This window comes from Uloborus diversus, chromosome 8 (genome assembly GCF_026930045.1).
Source record: "Uloborus diversus isolate 005 chromosome 8, Udiv.v.3.1, whole genome shotgun sequence".
NCBI classification, from domain to species: domain Eukaryota; kingdom Metazoa; phylum Arthropoda; class Arachnida; order Araneae; family Uloboridae; genus Uloborus; species Uloborus diversus.
The window spans coordinates 100502734-100521701 of NC_072738.1; the positions used below are offsets into that span (position 1 = coordinate 100502734).

At 34.8% G+C, this 18968-nt stretch overlaps 1 protein-coding gene across 1 annotated transcript in view; it reads right to left on the bottom strand.

Moving 5' to 3' along the window:
• Positions 1 to 18968, bottom strand: part of LOC129227583 (monocarboxylate transporter 10-like) — a 120360-nt gene that overhangs the window by 24412 nt on the left and 76980 nt on the right. The gene's annotated exons all lie outside the window — the stretch shown is intronic.

An 18968-nucleotide genomic window follows, 5' to 3' on the forward strand; every position in this document is an offset into this window, starting at 1 on the left:
TTTTTGAGATATTTGAAGAAACGCGTATTGCATTCCATACTAATAACAGGGAAATGTTAGAACTTGGAGGGGGGTTTTTTGTGTGTTTTATTTTCAGAGTACAGTAAAGCCTGTGTAAAGTTGATCAACCTTGTAAGCTGACCACCTGTCTTAGTTGACCACTATTTTCAGGCACAGAATTATCTCTTATCATATAATTCAACCTCTATAAGTTGACTACCAACGTAGCGCACCGCAAGTGGTCAACTTACACAGGTTTCACTGTATATCAAATAACCAATCATATACAATAAAGCTAAAGTACTATGAATAAAAAGTGCAAAAAATGAAAAATTTGCAGATTTTGCAAATTTTTCATTTTTTGCACTTTTATAGAGCAGATTTTGCAATTTTTTCATTTTTTTCATTTTATGCATGTGGGATCGCTTTGTCTTCCCACGCCAGAAAAGGTATTGTTATCAGTGATCGATTTTTGTGTTCTGTTTGACCATCGATACGATGGAAAGGTTTAAGGCGGAACCGGGTCGCATCTATTAGATTTCAGGAATGAACTGTTACAGATGTGAGTTAGCCTTTAAATAAAGCAGAATCACATTGAAATGAACGAAACACGCACCCGTTTCCCCATCACAAAGATAGAATCGTCTTAATTGCCCGCTTTCCAATTTCATGGCAAAACGTGGCCAGACAGTATGACAATCTCTTTTATATTCTGTTTCGTTATTAATTCATTCAAAATGAAATTCGGTATCTTTTTGCACCTATAACAGGACCTAGAACTTTCTTCAAAAGTATTTAACATTAATCTCAAAAGTCTGGATGATTATTTTTTGATGATTGTAAATATTTTAATTTTTTGAGCTCTTTACGCGCAAGAAAATGACAAACGAATCGACAAAATGGTTACAGCCACTGAAGATCTCCTTATGTTCACATTCTTCGAAAAATAGAATTTACTAGCCGCCTTTTGCAACATTTACCAGATTTCGGACTGTTACAGTAAAATATGCATTGCGGAATTGGACACCAACAAATTTTACTTTCAAGGTTTTCAAGATAATATGTAGCTAAATGTTTCTGTGAAAGATAAAACCATCCACATTCGCCGGTGAATGTCATGTTCCGATGAATCATTGGTGATTGTTGATTTTCTTCAAATTCAGTCGTTCACAGTAACATCATACATATAAGTAGCCCCCACTCAGAGTCTACATACCAAATCTCAACTTTCTACGGGATACTGTTTTTGAGTTATGCATACATACATACGCACATACAGACGCCACGAGAAAGCGCGTATAAATTAACTCGAGGATCGTCAAAATGGATATTTCGGGCGTCCATACGTTCTTAGGTAGAGGAGAGCGGGGTACTTCGTCACAAGTTGAATTGGGGAAAATTGACGGCGAAGGGAAACCAACCCAAGCTGTTCAAGGTTGCTGCCATCCTGCACAGACAGTCTCAGACACGTTGTGTGTCAGTGAACTTGACTAGGAGAGCTTTATTGTTATTATTAAATGCTCAAAGTAAAATTTTTAGTTGGCGGTGGGCATTTTTCTAGTCTGCCACTATCATTATTTGAAGGTATGTAAATGTTATTTTATCTTAATCCTTAATTAATTAGTCATACATTAATGTGTTTGTGTAAAAGTTTGGTTAGTTTTAAGTTCTGAAACCGTTATTAAAACAAAACAAATACACCTGGCGCACTTGGTCACAAAAAATTTGGGGCACTTTTCACAAGTTTCGATATAATTTACGAAGTACAAACAATGGATCCAAGAAAAATGTAGACGTGGCTTCGCCTTCTACGTTTGTGAAAATTGTGACACACATGAGGATGATTAAAATATCACGTAGCTAAGCCTGTAAAACTAGGTTACTGAGTAACATTTCATTTGATTCTATGATTGCAGCACATTGGACTACTGCTGATTATGTAATTTATAACCTTTCATTTAAGTAACGTAATAAACATAGATACGATGTTAAAGGCTGCAATAATTTTTTCTTTAAAATTACATGTGACCAAGTACCCTGCTATGAGTTATGATGCACTTGAAGTGCTTAAGGAAAAACAAATTAATCTATACTTACACATTTACTAGAAAGCTGGTTATTTTACTCAACTTGTACAGGTATGCACCATTGATTTACATATTTGTTTTGGCTCAAATACTAACCAAAAATCTGGTAAAAAAATTTCAAGCTAAAATTGACCAAGTACCCCGCTCTCCCCTACATATGCACGAGCAGTCGGAAAAAAACAACTCCACATTCATTCGGGGGTCAACAGAATGGATGTTTAAGCTGATATGGAAGTGAACGATTTTTCGCGACAACAATAAAACAAAAATTAACTCATGAAAACATCATTTTATTGGAAACAAGATTTTTTTTATCATATGTCCGTATCAAGAACACTTCAATTTTGTTTAAAATTGTCACGACTTGGTTAAACAAATTCAAACATTTTTTATTTTTCAAGGATAGGAATTCTTGAACTCTTTAGATAAGTAAAAGAAAATAAAATTTTACAGTAGACATAATTTACATGTAACCTTCTAATGCAGACAAATAGGTGTTGAAACTTTCCTTTTTGACCCAGTAACTTTTGAACCCAATGTTGACAAGCCGGAAAAAACTTTTTCCCTTGAACGATCATGTTCCTTTTGCATAAAAATTTTGCATTTTCTTCTTTATTTCCTTGACTTCCCGTTTGTCTGCATTTCACACTTGACATGTTTCTTGAGTACTTGTTTGTCAAACTATTTTGCTTATTTTAATGTCTGACACAAGAACTTTATATTGGTCTAATCTCCTAAAATGTCTGCAGGGGCGTGCACAAGGGGAAGGGGGAGAAGTGACACCTGTTGGCTCGGGCCTGAGCCTGAAGGAAGCCCAATATTTTTTAAACTAGTGGTGAAATAGGGGGGTAAACAATATAGAGAGGGCCCGGAAAAGTCATGTGTGACGGGTCCCAAAATTTCTGTACACGCCCTTGAATGTCTTTGGAGAAAAACATAATTTTTAATTACACTTTATTTTTTGATCTGAAATATTTCACGGTGCTTTTCGGGCCAAGAAACCGTTAGCTTTCTTTGTTGATTCCTGCCGTCAGAATTAAAAAAAAAAAATGTATACATTCAAAGTGTGTGACCTCAAATTCAAAACTGCAGTATATTGCCATCATCGGATCCAAATGTAATTTGTCGGCATATCAAATTTTAAAACACACAATATGCCCATTCTCAGAGACCGAGAAAAGTTGTAAAACCTTAGTAACCAGGAAAAAAAAAAATGGGCGTCGGAAAAATTATTTATCAGCGTTTCGAAAAATTCAGAAAACATGGTTTCTGAAAAATTCTTCTGAAAAAATTGTTCTTAAGGTGACCTGGCGCCCAGGATTGGCCGTACCCTACCTAGGGTTTCCAATCCCGCGCCAAATTCAGTCCCGCGGGATTTACTTTATTCTTCTAAAAGTTAAATTGTAGTGTCAAACAGAAAAGATACTTGTGCTTTTTATAGCAAGACTGCTTTTGTTACTTGAGTTGGTAGTTTTCTCAAACTCCCTAAACCATTTGTATGCAAAGTCTCTACAAATAGTAGAGACCAATTAGCAACTATCGTTTGGTACGCTAAAGTGTACCCTTTGCTTCATATGAGATGGGAAGGTTTTTGTGCGCTTGATAAAAACGGGTGCTTTGGCTCCACTGCAGTTGCTTGACAGAGTTTAAATAATAATATGGGCATTTAGCACAAACTTCATGTTCTTCTAAAATAGATTTTTCTTTTCTTATGGGAGTCATGCTTGGCTTTTGCTCAAGAACTGCAAATTGCTGACGAAAACGATGTCTCTTTGACTTGTGTATTACTGTATCCAATTTAGCCCAGCAAATTTAGGATTTTTTGCGCCACAAATTTATAATTAAGAAATATTTTCAGAATTAGTTCCTCATAGCATGTAGACTGTAGAGTAAATCTTAAAAGTCCCCTAAGTTGCCATGTGAGCTTCCATCCAAAACGGCGGATCAAAGATGGCCGCCTAGTAACATTTTGTTTTCCTCATAACTCGGTGGAAAAATGAAGATTTTTTTTGTTTCTAAAAAAACTTGTATGCTCTAAAAGTAACACTGTTTCAATATATACTCTAAAATAACGAATAAAAAAGTTCAAAACAATAATTTAGATACCAAAAGCTAAAATTTCTATTTTTTGCGAAAAAAACAGCAAAGCAAACAAGCTTCTAAAATCAAGATTTTTCTTATGGTATTCTTTTTTAAAATATTAACTGCAAAAATAATTGATAAATTACATTTATTGAATAACCTAGTAGCTTTTATTCCATTTCTGAAAAACAATCTTGCTTTTTTCTAGTTTTGGAACGAGAAGATGATAGGGGAAAAAAGTTACCTTTAAAGAATTTTCAAAACAAAAATGCAGAATATTATTCATTTAGTACTTTTAACAAGAAATTCTGTCTAGAACTAGACGAGCCTACTTTCCCGTATACCCATACTCAGTGGTTGGAAAAACTACTTTCTTTTTGTAAGCGAAACTACTACTACAACTACTTAATTACAAATGTAGTTAACTACAACTACTTTTTTCAAAATGTAGCAACTACAAAACTACTTTTGAAAAAAAATCGCTACTTCGCTACTTTTAAAAAAAATAAATAAATAAATAAAAAGCATACACACCGTTTGAAGATTGAACGAAAAAAATTAGAAAACTGGTTTAGATTAATGAATTTGCTCACTTGAACATGGGACTAAGAATTATTTATTGTTTCATTCCTTTACTGTGCCATTCCAAAACACTTTTTTACGATTTTTTACGAATATCCGCTGCAAGAAAGGATTTAAAAAGTTGAAGGAATTCAACCTTCAAGCTTTTAATCTTTTCCTGACAGTGAATATTTTCATTCAAGAAGTGCAACTCGGCTACTTGAAAATGTAAAATAGATGCAGTCATAATTTGATTAAAATTTTCATATAGATATACATACACTATATGACCAAAAAGTATTGGGGACACTTTTAAAAATTCACATTTTTTAACGGATTTCTGGAGAAATAAAAGACCAGTTGGTCCGAAATTTATTTTCACATAAAAAGTATACTCCAGCTGTCATTTTCCAATAAAAGCTAAGTCTATTATTCATTTGGGAGACCAGCAACAAGTTGAGAGAACAAAAAAAAGGTTTTTTGATCATTTTTTCTTTGGTTGCGTTTGATGAGCACGACCGAGCGCGACCAGTTTAGTTAATCACGTGACAGATAATGATTCACGTGCTCCAATCAACCAATCAACTGCTTAGAATGATAACCGCTGCGGTAACCGGTTGATCATAGAACGCTGCGGTTAGTAACCCGGTTTACCTACCGGTTAACCGGTGAGGTTCGTCGAACGCAAACCATTCTAAATAGCTGGGAATAAGCTATAAATTTCAGAAATAAGTTAAAAAAACTATCAAACATTTAGTTTTACATTTTCTTGAAAGTATCTTCCGCGGGAGATACAAGCATTTGCTTCAATAATGCTTTTTTTTTTTTTTTTTTTTTGAAGGTTTTTGGCTCAAATCACGCCAGACTTTTTTAGTCAAACATTACGTAATTTTCAGAATATTTGACAGCATATTAGAGAAATATAAGAACAAAATTTAAGATTAAAATATTGAAAATATAATTAAATATGAACGTTTAAAGCAATTAATCACGTTCGATCATGCTCAGTGAACGTTTATAATGCGCGAAAGATAGCAATTTATAACTTTCATGATTCAAAGCTTAGATTGTAATCCTACAACTCATAAAAAAAAATCCACCTCAATATCTTTAAAAATTCAAAAAGTTATCAGCGATCTAATGAACCGAATTTCTATAATTCTTGGACAGGGGTCGTTTGCAAACTGGTAACACTTTCCTGCTATCGTTGCAGAGTGATTCATGATCAGAACGGATTATTTGCGAACGATTCCCTCACGATTCGTCGTCTAGCCAAGAAATATTAAAATTCGGCTCATTAGATCGCTGATAACTTTTTACATTTTAAAAATATCACGGTGGGATTTTTTTATGAGTTGTAGAATGTATCTGGGCTTTCCGATAATGAAAGTTTATAAATTGCTATCTTTCGCGCATTGCGAAGTGAAAAATTAAATTGGTTTTAACCTTTCATATTTCAGAAAATTTTCAATATTTTAACTTCAAAATTGTATTATTATTTTTCTTTAATATGCTGTCAAATATTCTGAAAAGTTTAAGTAGCGTTTAACAGAAAACTGTGCCTGATATGAGCCGAAAACTTCAAAAAAATTGTGCATTTCTGAAAGAAATGCTTATATCTCTGTGGGCATAAGAGATACCTTCACGAAACTATAAAAATAAATTCTAGATAGATTTTTAATTTATTTCTGAAATTTACAGCTTATTACCAGCTATTTACAATGAAAAATGATCAAAAAATTTTTTTGTTTCCTCAATTTGTTGCTCGTCTTCTAAATGAATAGTCGACTTAATTTTTGTTTGGAAAATAGCAGCTAGAGTATACCTTTAATGTCAAAAAATTAAAGAGCAATTGTTTATTTTATTTCTTGAGAAATCCGTAAAAATGTAAATTTTTGAAAGTGTCCCCAATACTTTTATTCATATAGTGTATATGTACGTAAGATTTAGATGGTGAGAAACACCTTTTAAACAAAAGAGAAAAACATAATTTTCATTATTGGAGTTAATTTTATAGGGACTTATATTTTGTAGGAACTAGTAAATTGATTTTGGGTTTCAAGATAGAGGGCCGGACCTGGACACAATCTTCTTTCTTATACGCAACTGATAAAAAGAACTAAGAGCACTTTTCAATTTTACCGAATGACCTCGAAAATTAAAAATATTTAACAACTGACTCTTATTTTGTTGATATATGGACCCTCAATCAGTAAAAAAGAAAAACTAAAGAAATTTTTTTAATATACCAAGCGGTACGAGAATTTGTTGTCGAATATTAATAAATATCCGAAATATGAAAAATAACTAAGAAAGCTTACTTTACTTCAACGTGCAAGTGTCGACACGCGAAATGGCTAAATAGTGAGCTTTTCTTGAGTAACGAATTTTGGAGTTAACGCGAATTCCTCACTCCGTAACACGAACATTTTGGGAAAGGAATAGCAAGGCTTAAGTATCACTCGCTTTATTGGGTACTAAATATTAGTTTCGTGAATGAACTTTCCTTTCAGCATCACTGAAAGAAAAAGTACCCCACACTGTACTAGTCGAAACATTGCTTTGCTAATTTACAAATTGCCACTCCGCATATTTTTCATTCTAAATATGAAGTTGATGAAACATTATTTCACATAAGCGGGCTGTTAATCTAAAGTTTTAAAAGGAATAATGGAAAGTTCCTGACAACTAAAAAATTAAAAGATTTTCGATATTCTTGAACAAGTAAAAAGTGCGTCGAATATAATTACTGTATCTACTGTACAGTACTATTGTAATGCCGCATTTTATTATTACTACATACTATACGTACCATACTGTTTCATTTTATGCCATTCTCTCCCATTGATTTTGTGCACCCTAACCGTATTTTTATTCAATAACAGTTTCTTTTTAAATACAGTAAAATGTCAGTTCTCTAAGTTTAAATTCGGAAAAATGAACTTAAGCAATGGGCAAAAATAGTTTAGAGGTGTTTACAAATGTCTAAAATAATTGGTTCGTTCATAAAAAAAATCGTATACATACTCTTTTTCTCAACACAAAATGTCAACCTACGTCTTGGAACTCATCTCTCACGTAAGTAGAGATTCGATAGTAAATGCGGATGACCTTTTTGCTTAACGGGCAAATTTTGCATGAAACGGAAGCATTTTCGTTATCATACATTCCTATAACACTGTAATATTTGTTGTTAGCCGGCCAAAAAGGCAGTTCAATGTCATCCTCTTCTATAACATTTACAGTAGCTTCCATATTAAGAGGATATTGACACAATAATCTCATTGACATCTAAAATGATGTTCATCCACGGGACATTCTCTGCTGACAGAAAACACAAACCTGATACTATTTGGCAGTTATTATTCTTTTCTTTCTAAACCATGCTCTACTCAAGGCAAATATTAGGGAAATGTGAACATATCGATGCCGAACAAACTAATGGCGTCTAACAGATAGAACGTATGGCGTCAAAATATGTCTGATGACAGCTCGTATTTTTCAGAGTCTTACGAATCCAATTGATGCAAGTTTTACTCGCGTAAGACTTGCAGCTGTCAGATTGTTTGAAACCTCGTTTTTTTTTTTTTTTTTTTTTTTTTTTTTTTTTTTTTTTAACTTTATTCAAAAGCAGTTTTCAGAAATCGCTACAAACTACTTTTTTTTGTAGTGAACTACTCGCTACTCTACTTTTTTTCAAAAGTAGTGCGCTACACTACAAACTGCTAAAAAATGTACCTACTACAGTAGCGTCGCTACTTGTAGCGCGCTACTTCAACCACTGCCCATACTACTTCCTAGTACCTGATCAATATTCTCAAAAATAGCTAAAGTCGCAAATTTTTTCAAACACATTTTTAAAATACTTTAAGCTGATTTCTAGGAATAAAATATTCCTCACTCATCTAAAAAAATTAGATGCGAAAAAAAAAAAAAAAAAAAAAAAAAAAAAAAAAAAAACCCGAACAAATAAAATAGTAGCAACTTTTAACAAAGCAGCTAATAACACTTTTTTCCATTAAAAAAATCTTTAACAGCTTTTAAAACCAAAAAAATAATAATTAAAATTAATAAGCTCATTAAAATAAATACATCATTATAAAAAAAATCGTCTTTTTCCCCTGTTGACAAAAACATTTTTTTTTAATGAATTAATGCACTTACCAAAACAAAACAAAACAAAACAATAAAATGTCAACTTAAAGAAATAATTTTCATTGTCAAAAAAAAAAAAAAAAAATCGTCTGCACATATCTTTATGTAGAAACATAAATGTCTTCGAGTTAATTTGCCAAAAACTGAATACCTAAATTGAAACTTTAGCGTAAAAATAAAAACAAGTCATATCAACAATAATTATTTCACAGTTAAAACCATAGCTGCGGAGTCGGAGTCGAAGTCAATCTCATTTTAAGATAAAGGATTCGGAGTCGAATATTTAAGAATCGGAGTCAGTCATTTGTCCTCCTTTTATACATTTTTGCCAAAGCTACGAAGTCAGAATCGAAGTCGGGCGTCGGAGTCCGATTAATTGTCGGGCACAGGAGTCGGAGTCGGAGTCAAGTGCCCCTAAATTGTCGGGCACAGGAGTCGGAGTCAAGTGCCCCTAAATTGTCGGGCACAGGAGTCGGAGTCGGAGTCAAGTGCCCCTAAATTCTCGGAGTCGAACTCTGGAGTTTGGCGTCAAGAGTTATTTCCAACAAAATTTGTTTGAAGTAAATCCGCCTTCAAGTACAGAATCTACATTGACTTTCAGTTTCCCCGTAGGCGCTATTGTTAAGGAATTTGAACTGTTCACAATTGAACGGAAAATTGTTCAAATCAAAAAGATATTTTACATACAAGTTTTTCATCAAAAGCTTTTTCCTACAAAGTTTGTTTGAAGCAATTTCGCCTCACAGTTCGAAATTGCCTTGAATTTCCCCGTAGACGCTAATGTTAAGTTTTTTGAACTGTTCAAAATTATACAAAAAATAATTCAAATCAAAAAGTAAAATATGGGACTGAGGTGTCCTCGCCGAGATCTTTCGAACAAAAAAAAGTTTTTTCGAATCGGACTATTCATTCAAAACTTATTAGGGGGGGACAGACAGACAGACCGACGGACCGACAGACAGACCGACAGACATTTTCCCCCATCTCAATACCCTACTTTCCAATTTTTAATTTTTCGATATTTATTTAATTATTTTAATTATTTTTGACTTTTTTTTTTGTTTTTCGCGATATTTTAAAGATGCATTGAGCCTTGTTCCATGCTTTTTTCTTCTTTTTCTGATTTTTAATGGGAAAGTAGGCTAATTAACAAGAAGTTCTGTCTAGAACTAGACGAGCCTACTTTCCCGTATACCCATACTACTTTCTAGTACCTGATCAATATTCTCAAAATAGCTAAAGTTGCAAATTTTTTCAAACACATTTTTAAAATACTTTAAGTTGATTTCTAGGAATAAAATATTCCTCACTCATCTAAAAAAATTAGATGCGTAAAAAAAAATAAATAAATAAAAAAAAAAACGAACAAATAAAATCGCATCAACTTTTAAACAAAGCAGCTAATACACTTTTTTCCATTAAAAAAAATCTTTAACAGCTTTTAAAACGAAAAAATAGTAATTAAAATTAATAAGCTCATTAAGATAAATACACCATTATAAAAAAAATCGTCTTTTTCCCCTGTAGCCAAAAACATTTTTTTTAATGAATTAATGCACTTACCAAAACAAAACAAAACAAAAGAAAACAATAAAATGTCAACTTAAAGAAATAAATTTCATTGTCAAAAAAAAAAAAAAAAATCGTCTGCGCATATCTTTATGTAGAAACATAAATGTCTTCGAGTTAATTCGCCAAAAACTGAGTACCTAAATTGAAACTTTAGCGTAAAAATAAAAACAGGTCATATCAACAATAATTATTTCACAGTTAAAACCATAGCTGCGGAGTCGGAGTCGAATTCAATCTCATTTTGAGATAAAGGATTCGGAGTCGAATATTTAAGAATCGGAGTCAGTCATTTGTCCTCCTTGTATAAATTTTTGCCAAAGCTACGAAGTCAGAGTCGAAGTCGGGGAGTCGGAGTCCGATTGATTGTCGGGCACAGGAGTCGGAGTCGGAGTCAAGTGCCCTTATATTCTCGGAGTCGAACTCTGGAGTTTGGCGTCAAGAGTTATTTCCAACAAAATTTGTTTGAAGTAAATCCGCCTTCAAGTACAGAATCTACATTGACTTTCAGTTTCCCCGTAGGCGCTATTGTTAAGGGATTTGAACTGTTCAAAATTGAACGGAAAATTGTTCAAATCAAAAAGATATTTTACATACTTTTTCATCAAAAGCTTTTTCCTACAAAGTTTGTTTGAAGCAAATTCGCCTCACAGTTCGGAATTGCCTTGAATTTCCCCGTAGACGCTAATGTTAAGTTTTTTGAACTGTTCAAAATTGAACAAAAAATAGTTCAAATCAAAAAGTAAAATATGGGACTGAGGTGTCCTCGCCGAGATCTTTCGAACAAAAAAAAGTTTTTTTCGAATCGGACTATTCATTCAAAAGTTATTACGGGGGAACAGACAGACAGACCGACGAACCGACAGACAGACCGACAGACATTTTTCCCCATCTCAATACTCTACTTTCCAATTTTTAATTTTTCGATATTTATTTAATTTTTTTAATTATTTTTGACATTTTTTTGTTTTTCGCGATATTTTTAAGATGCATTGAGCTTTCTTTCATGCTTTTTTCTTCTTTTTCTGATTTTTACTGGGAAAGTATGCTAAAAACTGGAACATTAAAGATCTGCGTTTTCATTGGCATACAGGATCACCGTCCCACATAATTATGATTCTTTTGTAGCCACAAAACATGAAGTCAAGAAGAAGAAGAGGACGAACGAAGAACGGGAAGTGACTAAAGAATTGTACACACTCCACCTTTTTTCATAACACATCCTGATTCAATTGGATTCATGTTTTTCTTCAGCCACTGGTGTACACGAGGATAAACGCAAAGTTTATGCTGTGAAACTGCTGCACTTGTAGGTGGAAGAGTTGCCAGGTTTTAGATTTCGAAAAACGAGTTTTAGTTACTTAATTATTACTACGATTGTATCATCAGACGTCTAGAGAATTAAGTCTTCCTAACCAAAAGATGTTTCAGGAACATTTCTGCAGTTTGAATGACCTTTCTGGATCAATCTTGATTTGTTCTCAGAATTCCGCAAAACGTTAGTCTATATAGTCGCTCTCACTACATTTTTTTTCAAAAAGCAGTAGTCTCAGACATTTGCGACATCGCTCTTCTTTGTTTTTTCCCAATGTTAGTTGGTAATGCACCAGTGTATCCATTTAAAACCACTGCTTTACATTTAAAACAAAAAGTATTTTTTCTTCCTGAAGACAACTGGAATATTTCAGGGATATGTATTTTTATTTTACGTCTGACTTGTCCCATACCTATGCGTGCGTAAGAAATCCTTCATCTTTAATGAACGAATCGATTGGTGGTGGCTTAACACAAGGCTCTACTAATTCGATGATAGCTGCCACGATTGTTTTTTTTTTTTTTTTTTAATCCTTTATCAGAGAAACCGAACGAAAAAGCGGGAGTAGTTGAGGCGCTAATTCATATTTCAAATGATCTCGTAAATTATCGTTCGATTTGAAAACAGCAGCATCTAGTGAAAACTGTGGAAGACTGAACAGAACGTTCATTTCTTAATAATATGTACCTCTTTTTTTCTTCCGATGTTTAACACCCCAAAAGAACTTCCTAAAGTTGAAGGCAGTAATTTTTCACCGACATTTTTTCCATTGTCATAAATATATGGAAAGATAATTTTTAAAAAAGTCCTTCTTGAGTAATTATTTGCAACCTAAAATGCACAAAAATACTATTTTCAGATAGCAGTGATTTTGTTATTAAAAAGTAAAGTATTGAACGATTTTGACGATTTTCTATCGTTAATGTAAGTGGTTTTTTTTATTTTTATCATTTTAACTCTCACTTAATATTACAAAAGGAATTTGTTGGAGACACTATACGATTTACGGTAGTTTCAAAGAGCTAAACAGATCAGCATTGAATTTTCACACCGAAAATTTTGCATTTCAGACAAAAAATGCAATTTTCAGATCATGTATGTTTATAGCTTTTTATGGGGAAATGTCGGTAAAACACAAGCACCAATTCAAACATGCAAAACATTTCTTAAAACTGAAAAATAACACATATTAACTAATATATGAAGAAAAATATTTTTTAAAAAATACCCCAAAAGTGTAAAAAATATTTATTTTAGTAGCTTATGTTAGTGATGAGCATAATCGAGTCTCATAATCGAATCACTCGATTATTCAAGATCATTCGAGAACTCGATTACCACGAGTTCTCGATTATCGTATCTCGAGTTCTCGATTATCACTTCTCGAGTTCTCGAGCGATGAACTTCTCGAGTACTCGATTATCACTTTTCGAGTTCTCGAGCGATGAACTTCTCGAGTTCTCGATTATCACTTTCTGAGAACTCGAGCGATCAACTGCTCGAGTTCTCGATTGTCACTTTCCGAGTGCTCGAGCGATCAACTGCTCGAGTTCTCGCTTTGAACTTCTCGAGGTGTTGAGTTCTCGAGATGTTGAGTTCTCGAGATATTGAGTTCTCGAGATCTTGAGTTCTCGAGATATTGAGTTCTCGAGATCTTGAATTCTCGAGATGTCAATCACTCGAGCAGTGTATTCTTTGATCGATTTGATAATCGAATGAAACTCTCAATATAGTTGACTTCTGACAATGGTGCCCACCTATGGAAGGGGGGGGGGGGGTCATGGTGCAGACTCTGCTATTGACATTTTCGGGGGGGGAGGTGTTTTAAGGGGTATTTTTCTCATTTGTTGGGGGGAGGTCTCTGCGATATTGAGGGGGGGGCTTGACCTCAGGGCGGATGGGCACTTTTGCTTTTGAAGTGTTTTAGTTCATTTAGGCGGTCAAAGGGCTGGCTTTGAAAAGTTAATGATTTTAGTTACGAATGAGCATGGTTTTTTTCTGTCTTCGGAAAAAATTTGCATTGAAACCTTTTAACCCTTGCCCCAGAAAGACCGGCTGCGCTGAGGAGTCCACAGGGGAGGTGTGTCATTGCGCAGACTGCGCCATTGAAATTCCTAATGGACGTTAGACTTTTTTAAGGAGTGTCCTTCTTGAGGGGGAGAGAGGATCCCTAATTTTAAAAAGTGTGCCAGCACACTTGAGGAATGGATACCCTTGCGATCTAAATGATATTACAATCAAATAATTACCTTTCGAATGTTTCATTCGAATAGATTTGGAATGATTTTTAAAATCGAATGATTGCTTTTCTCTTGCTTTATTCGAATGGGGTAATAGTTGAATGTTTGGCTTCGAGTTTTCGATAATTGAGAGATTCCTTAATAATCGAACGATATTTTTAGAACGAAAATTGTTAATTATCATATGAGCGGATTTATGGAGGGGCATGTGTTGTGTGAGTGGCGGATACAATGGAGGATCGTGGGGGTCATGACCCCCCCCCCCTGAACTCTCGAGAATAGTATCCGTACACATTATGTTCAAATAATTTATGCATAAAATGCAAACGATGACAGTATCTTATCTTTTAAATACATCAATTATTTTTCAAAGAAAATATTTGAACTACTACTTTGTTTTATTGCTTATGAAATTAATTTGCAACGTTTTTCCCCAATTATATGCCTTATTCCTGACCGTTTGGGGCTTTTTATTGACCCCCAAAAAAGTTTTAGGATTTTTTCGTACTTAAAACGGGAATTTCGTTCATGGGGGAGGGCTTTCTTCAGCATGACCCCCACCCCCGTCAAATAGTTTTCTGTATCCGCCCCTGGTGTGATCCGGTGGTGAAATCTTGAAACAAATGATAGAGAAACGCTTTCCATACTGTTTTGAACTTGACAGTTATTAAGATTAAATACGTACGTATGTACAATTTTTATTAAAAAGTGAGGGATAATGATAATATGGGCAAGTCGTTGGGCGACACTAGCAGGATTAAAATTGAGAGTTGTTAAACTTAAAAATATATTAAACCGGTATCAAGGGCTTTCATATGGGGGGGGGGGCAAGTGGGGGCTCAAGCCCCCTCCCCCTTCTTTGAAATTAGGACATACTTGCTTTTAGTACTTTTTTTTGCAAAAATGTAAAATCATTTCTTCTCCAGCAATTAATCAATAAGTTAATAAAAATGTCAAATTTTAATAACTCTAATCTGTACTGAAATCGGTTTCTATGGGGAAAATATCCTATTAAACCATGAGGAAAATATCTGAGTTCCCCCCCCCCTTAAAATTTTGCATATGGGCGCCCTTGACCGGTATGGTACAAACCGTGTAATTGAAAATTTAATGTAGTCTTAGCCCTTTTTCGGATTATCGTTTCTTGGGGGAGGGGGGGTTGTCATAAAAAGCGCGCCATCGCTCACAGGGACGGACGGACACCCCTGTCATTCTATAAGGTTATTGAATCAAATAATTGCTTCTGCTTTTTTTCGAATGGGGTTACTCAGAGAGCACACTTCGTTGAGTAAACGTTTTAAAGCGATTGTTAACGCTGTGGCAGCCATGTTAAAACGTTTATGAAATGTTTAAACTCAAGGTGTTTATAATGCAGTGGTGCCCCCCCCCCCCCCATGGCGATGACACTCATCCCTAAAATGCGACGTTAAACCCGCTAAAATAAATTAAAGCCAGCTTAAGTTACCCTCTCCTCTTCAAAACTTCAATGGCGCGGTCTGCGCCATTTACCCCCCTCCCCCGCGCTCTCTCTTGTATAATATATTGTTTGTTGTGGAATGCTCGGTTATCGAGCATATCTCGGATGATTTGAAAACCAAATACGTAATCTGCTTTTCAGAGAAACTTAACAATCAATTTTAACCTTTTTGAGGACCAGCTTACGGAAAATGAAACGTAGCTACGGAACCTTAAGTTCCGAAACGGACCGTTGCGAGCCTAAGCATTTTCAGCAGTTTTGCCTCAACTTTACAAAAAAAAAAAAAAAAACCATAAAATCAGCACATTAATTGACTGAAAATTTTTAAGTTGAGTAAATAATAAACTAATCAACATTTACGAAACTATAAGGAATATGACATAAACAGAAGCGAGTAAAACAAGTAAAATACTTATATTTAACTACCCACGCGAAAATAAATGCTACGCACACGAGAAGTCACAAATATCTTGCGTATGAAATTTCAAAAAAAAAAAAAAAAACAATATGCAAAACAATCTGTATAAAATGTAATTTTTATTTAAAAATAGGGCCGAAGAGTGGAAGCTAAAATTAATCCCACACGACAAACTTCAATATTTCTTTTTAATGCACTCAGAAACATTTCAACTTCACTCCCAACACTTTTACTTTTATTGCATATTCCTAAAATCGACGAATGAAAAAAAAAAAAAAAAAAAAGCAGATCAAGAAAGAAAGAAAATAATCATGAACTTCAATGCACTTCAATGCACTTCAAGCCATACTTGTACACTTTTCAATGCGTCGGGAATCCCAATCCTCTGGAAAACACAATCAGAAATATTTTACCCTCCCTCCTCATGTATTAGTCAGATAAATATACTTAACTACTCTTAACAAGAACATCAAAAAAAAAAAAAAGCAAAGCTATAAACTAGGAAAGAATGAGTACTTTTGCGCAGAGCAACTATTCCCCTACTTGTTTACATTATTAACTTTGTGTTTGAGAGCCCGAAACCATTCGAAATAATCACGTGATAACTGAAAATCATTAGTTTAAATGCATAACCGTTCGAATAAATCACTCAGCCGCCCAAATGCCGAGCTCCTAGTTTCTGACAAGCTAACAGGGAATCTAGTCGAACCTGCATCCCCCAAGGATTGCTACCCCTAAATGAAGACTGAAATCTATCGAATCGACCCCCTAAAACAAGCTTGCATTTCGAACTTTACCGGAGGGTAAGGGGACAAAAGGTGTATCTGCTCATTTTATCGGAAAACAACAAAAAACTAGACCCACTTAAATGTAAAAACTAGAATTTTTCATGGAATTTGGGGGGAGTGTATTGATCCCCCTTCAAAAAGGGGGTGTCAATACCCCCCCAGCTTAACCTAAAACTTCTAAAAGCCAGGAGGGTTCACCCCTTATTATACCCCTAAATGGTAGGCTAAATGTCACATTCCTATCTCGAGCGCACCCCTGCCAAAATAACTCGGGAATTCAACTGAAGTCAAGGGAGTCCACCTCCCCCTTTCGCAGGGCGATGGCGCACCCTCTCAAATGTTACGGAGCATCCGTCTAGAAAGAGCTCCCCCCCCCCGCCCTCCCGAAATGAGATTTTAAAAAAATCTCAAGAAACAGCTTCTAAAAATTTCGGTTTCGCAGGCTGCGCCATGGACCCCCTCCCCCTTCCGAAAATGAGATTAAAAAAACCCTCTCAAAAACCGGCTCTAAAAATTTTAGTTGCACAGGCTGCGCCATGCCCCACCCCCTTTTAGTGGGCAAACCCGTAGCAGTCAACTCAATTTTGGAAAAGCTCAGAAAATGAACTACTCGAGTACTCGATTCAAACGTCTCGAGATCTCGATTTGAAACATCTCGAGATCTCGATTTAAAACATCTCGAGATCTCGATTCAAAAGATCTCGAGAATCAATCGCTCGAGTACTCGATTCAAAAGATCTCGAGAAGTCAATCGCTCGAGTACTCGATTCAAAAGATCTCGAGAAGTCAATCGCTCGAGTACTCGATTCGGAAGACCTCGAGAAGTCAATCGCTCGAGTTCTCGATTTCAAAAGATCTCGATTATCAATCACTCGAGTGATCGACTTAAAAAGATCTCGATTATCAATCACTCGATTATCAGAAGTACTCGATTCCCGAGATCTCGATTATCAAAAGATCTCGATTATGCCCATCACTAGCTTGTGTGTTCAGCTGCATATAGCATAGAAGATAGAAGTGTCAGGTTTTGGTGTCAAAACAAATGTTAGAAATTTTTTATTGGTTATTTTAGGTTATGTATCGAAACAATATTACTTCTAAAGCTTACAGTGTTTTTAGAACTGAAAATTTTTCATTTTTGACAGAGTTATAAGGAAAACAAAAAGTACTAGGCGGCATTCTTTGATCCACCACTTTGGATAGAAGCTCACATGGGAACTTTGGGGACTTTTCAGGATTTGTTCTACACATGTTCAGGAACTAATCCTAAAAAATTCAGCTAATTATAAATTTGTGGTGTATCGACCCTATTTTCGGTCTAAATTTACTGGGCTATTTTAACTTGCATTGAGAAGACCCATACCCAACCTTGTTAATGCATAAAAATCAGTCATTATATCAGTGTATTTGATTCATTACAGCAGGGAAAGAACGCTGATTAGTTTCACCAAGTCACACACACTCAGTAAAAGTTTTTGAATAACATCGCTAATTTTACCTCTCACTTAAAAGAGATATACAAAATCTTGAGCCGCTTAACCTACTGCGAGTCAGCTTGTGTGTCATCCATGTTTTTGTCGCCACTTTTAGAGTCGTGCCGGGCATTGCAGATTAGTCAGCTGATTCATTCAACATAATTTTCAAGGTACCGCCCACATTTATAACATCACTTCACGGTGACTAAGACGTCAGCAGGCAGTTTCTGCAGGTTAGAGAGCATACATAATAATAGGTTTTTTATTAGATCTTCCGCGGAAAAACATATTGTGCACTTTCTTCTTCGGAGAAAAATATTAGACACTTATAGTAAGTTAAAACTTTTAAGTGTTCTCCTTAATCTTACTAAAAAGTTCCAACATTATATTCAGGTTACTCCAGCAGGTTTTACAATTTGCAATGTACTTTCTCCTTTTTTTCTAAAACGCAATTTTCTGGGTTAAAATTTTTGCGATGATCTTCGAAAACGTTAATTATTTTTTCGCAATTTCTGAATTGCTGACGTATCAAAACAAAATCCTCGAATGAAAATACCTATTCATTCTCAGGAAAATATACTCTATTTGTATTGTGTTCTTAAATGGTAAATCCATCGTTCATCATACGAGACACAAAGTTTTTCTTGCCTTTCTTGCAGAAATACGAAGAATTACATTCAAAATTAATGCTTCGTTTAAAAAGATTTCTAAAAGACTCGTTTTATCAGCGGCAAAAGTTGGAAATCGTTTGCATGGAAACTCTTTGCGGGATTGGAAATCTTGCGGGATTTTGCTCTCAAT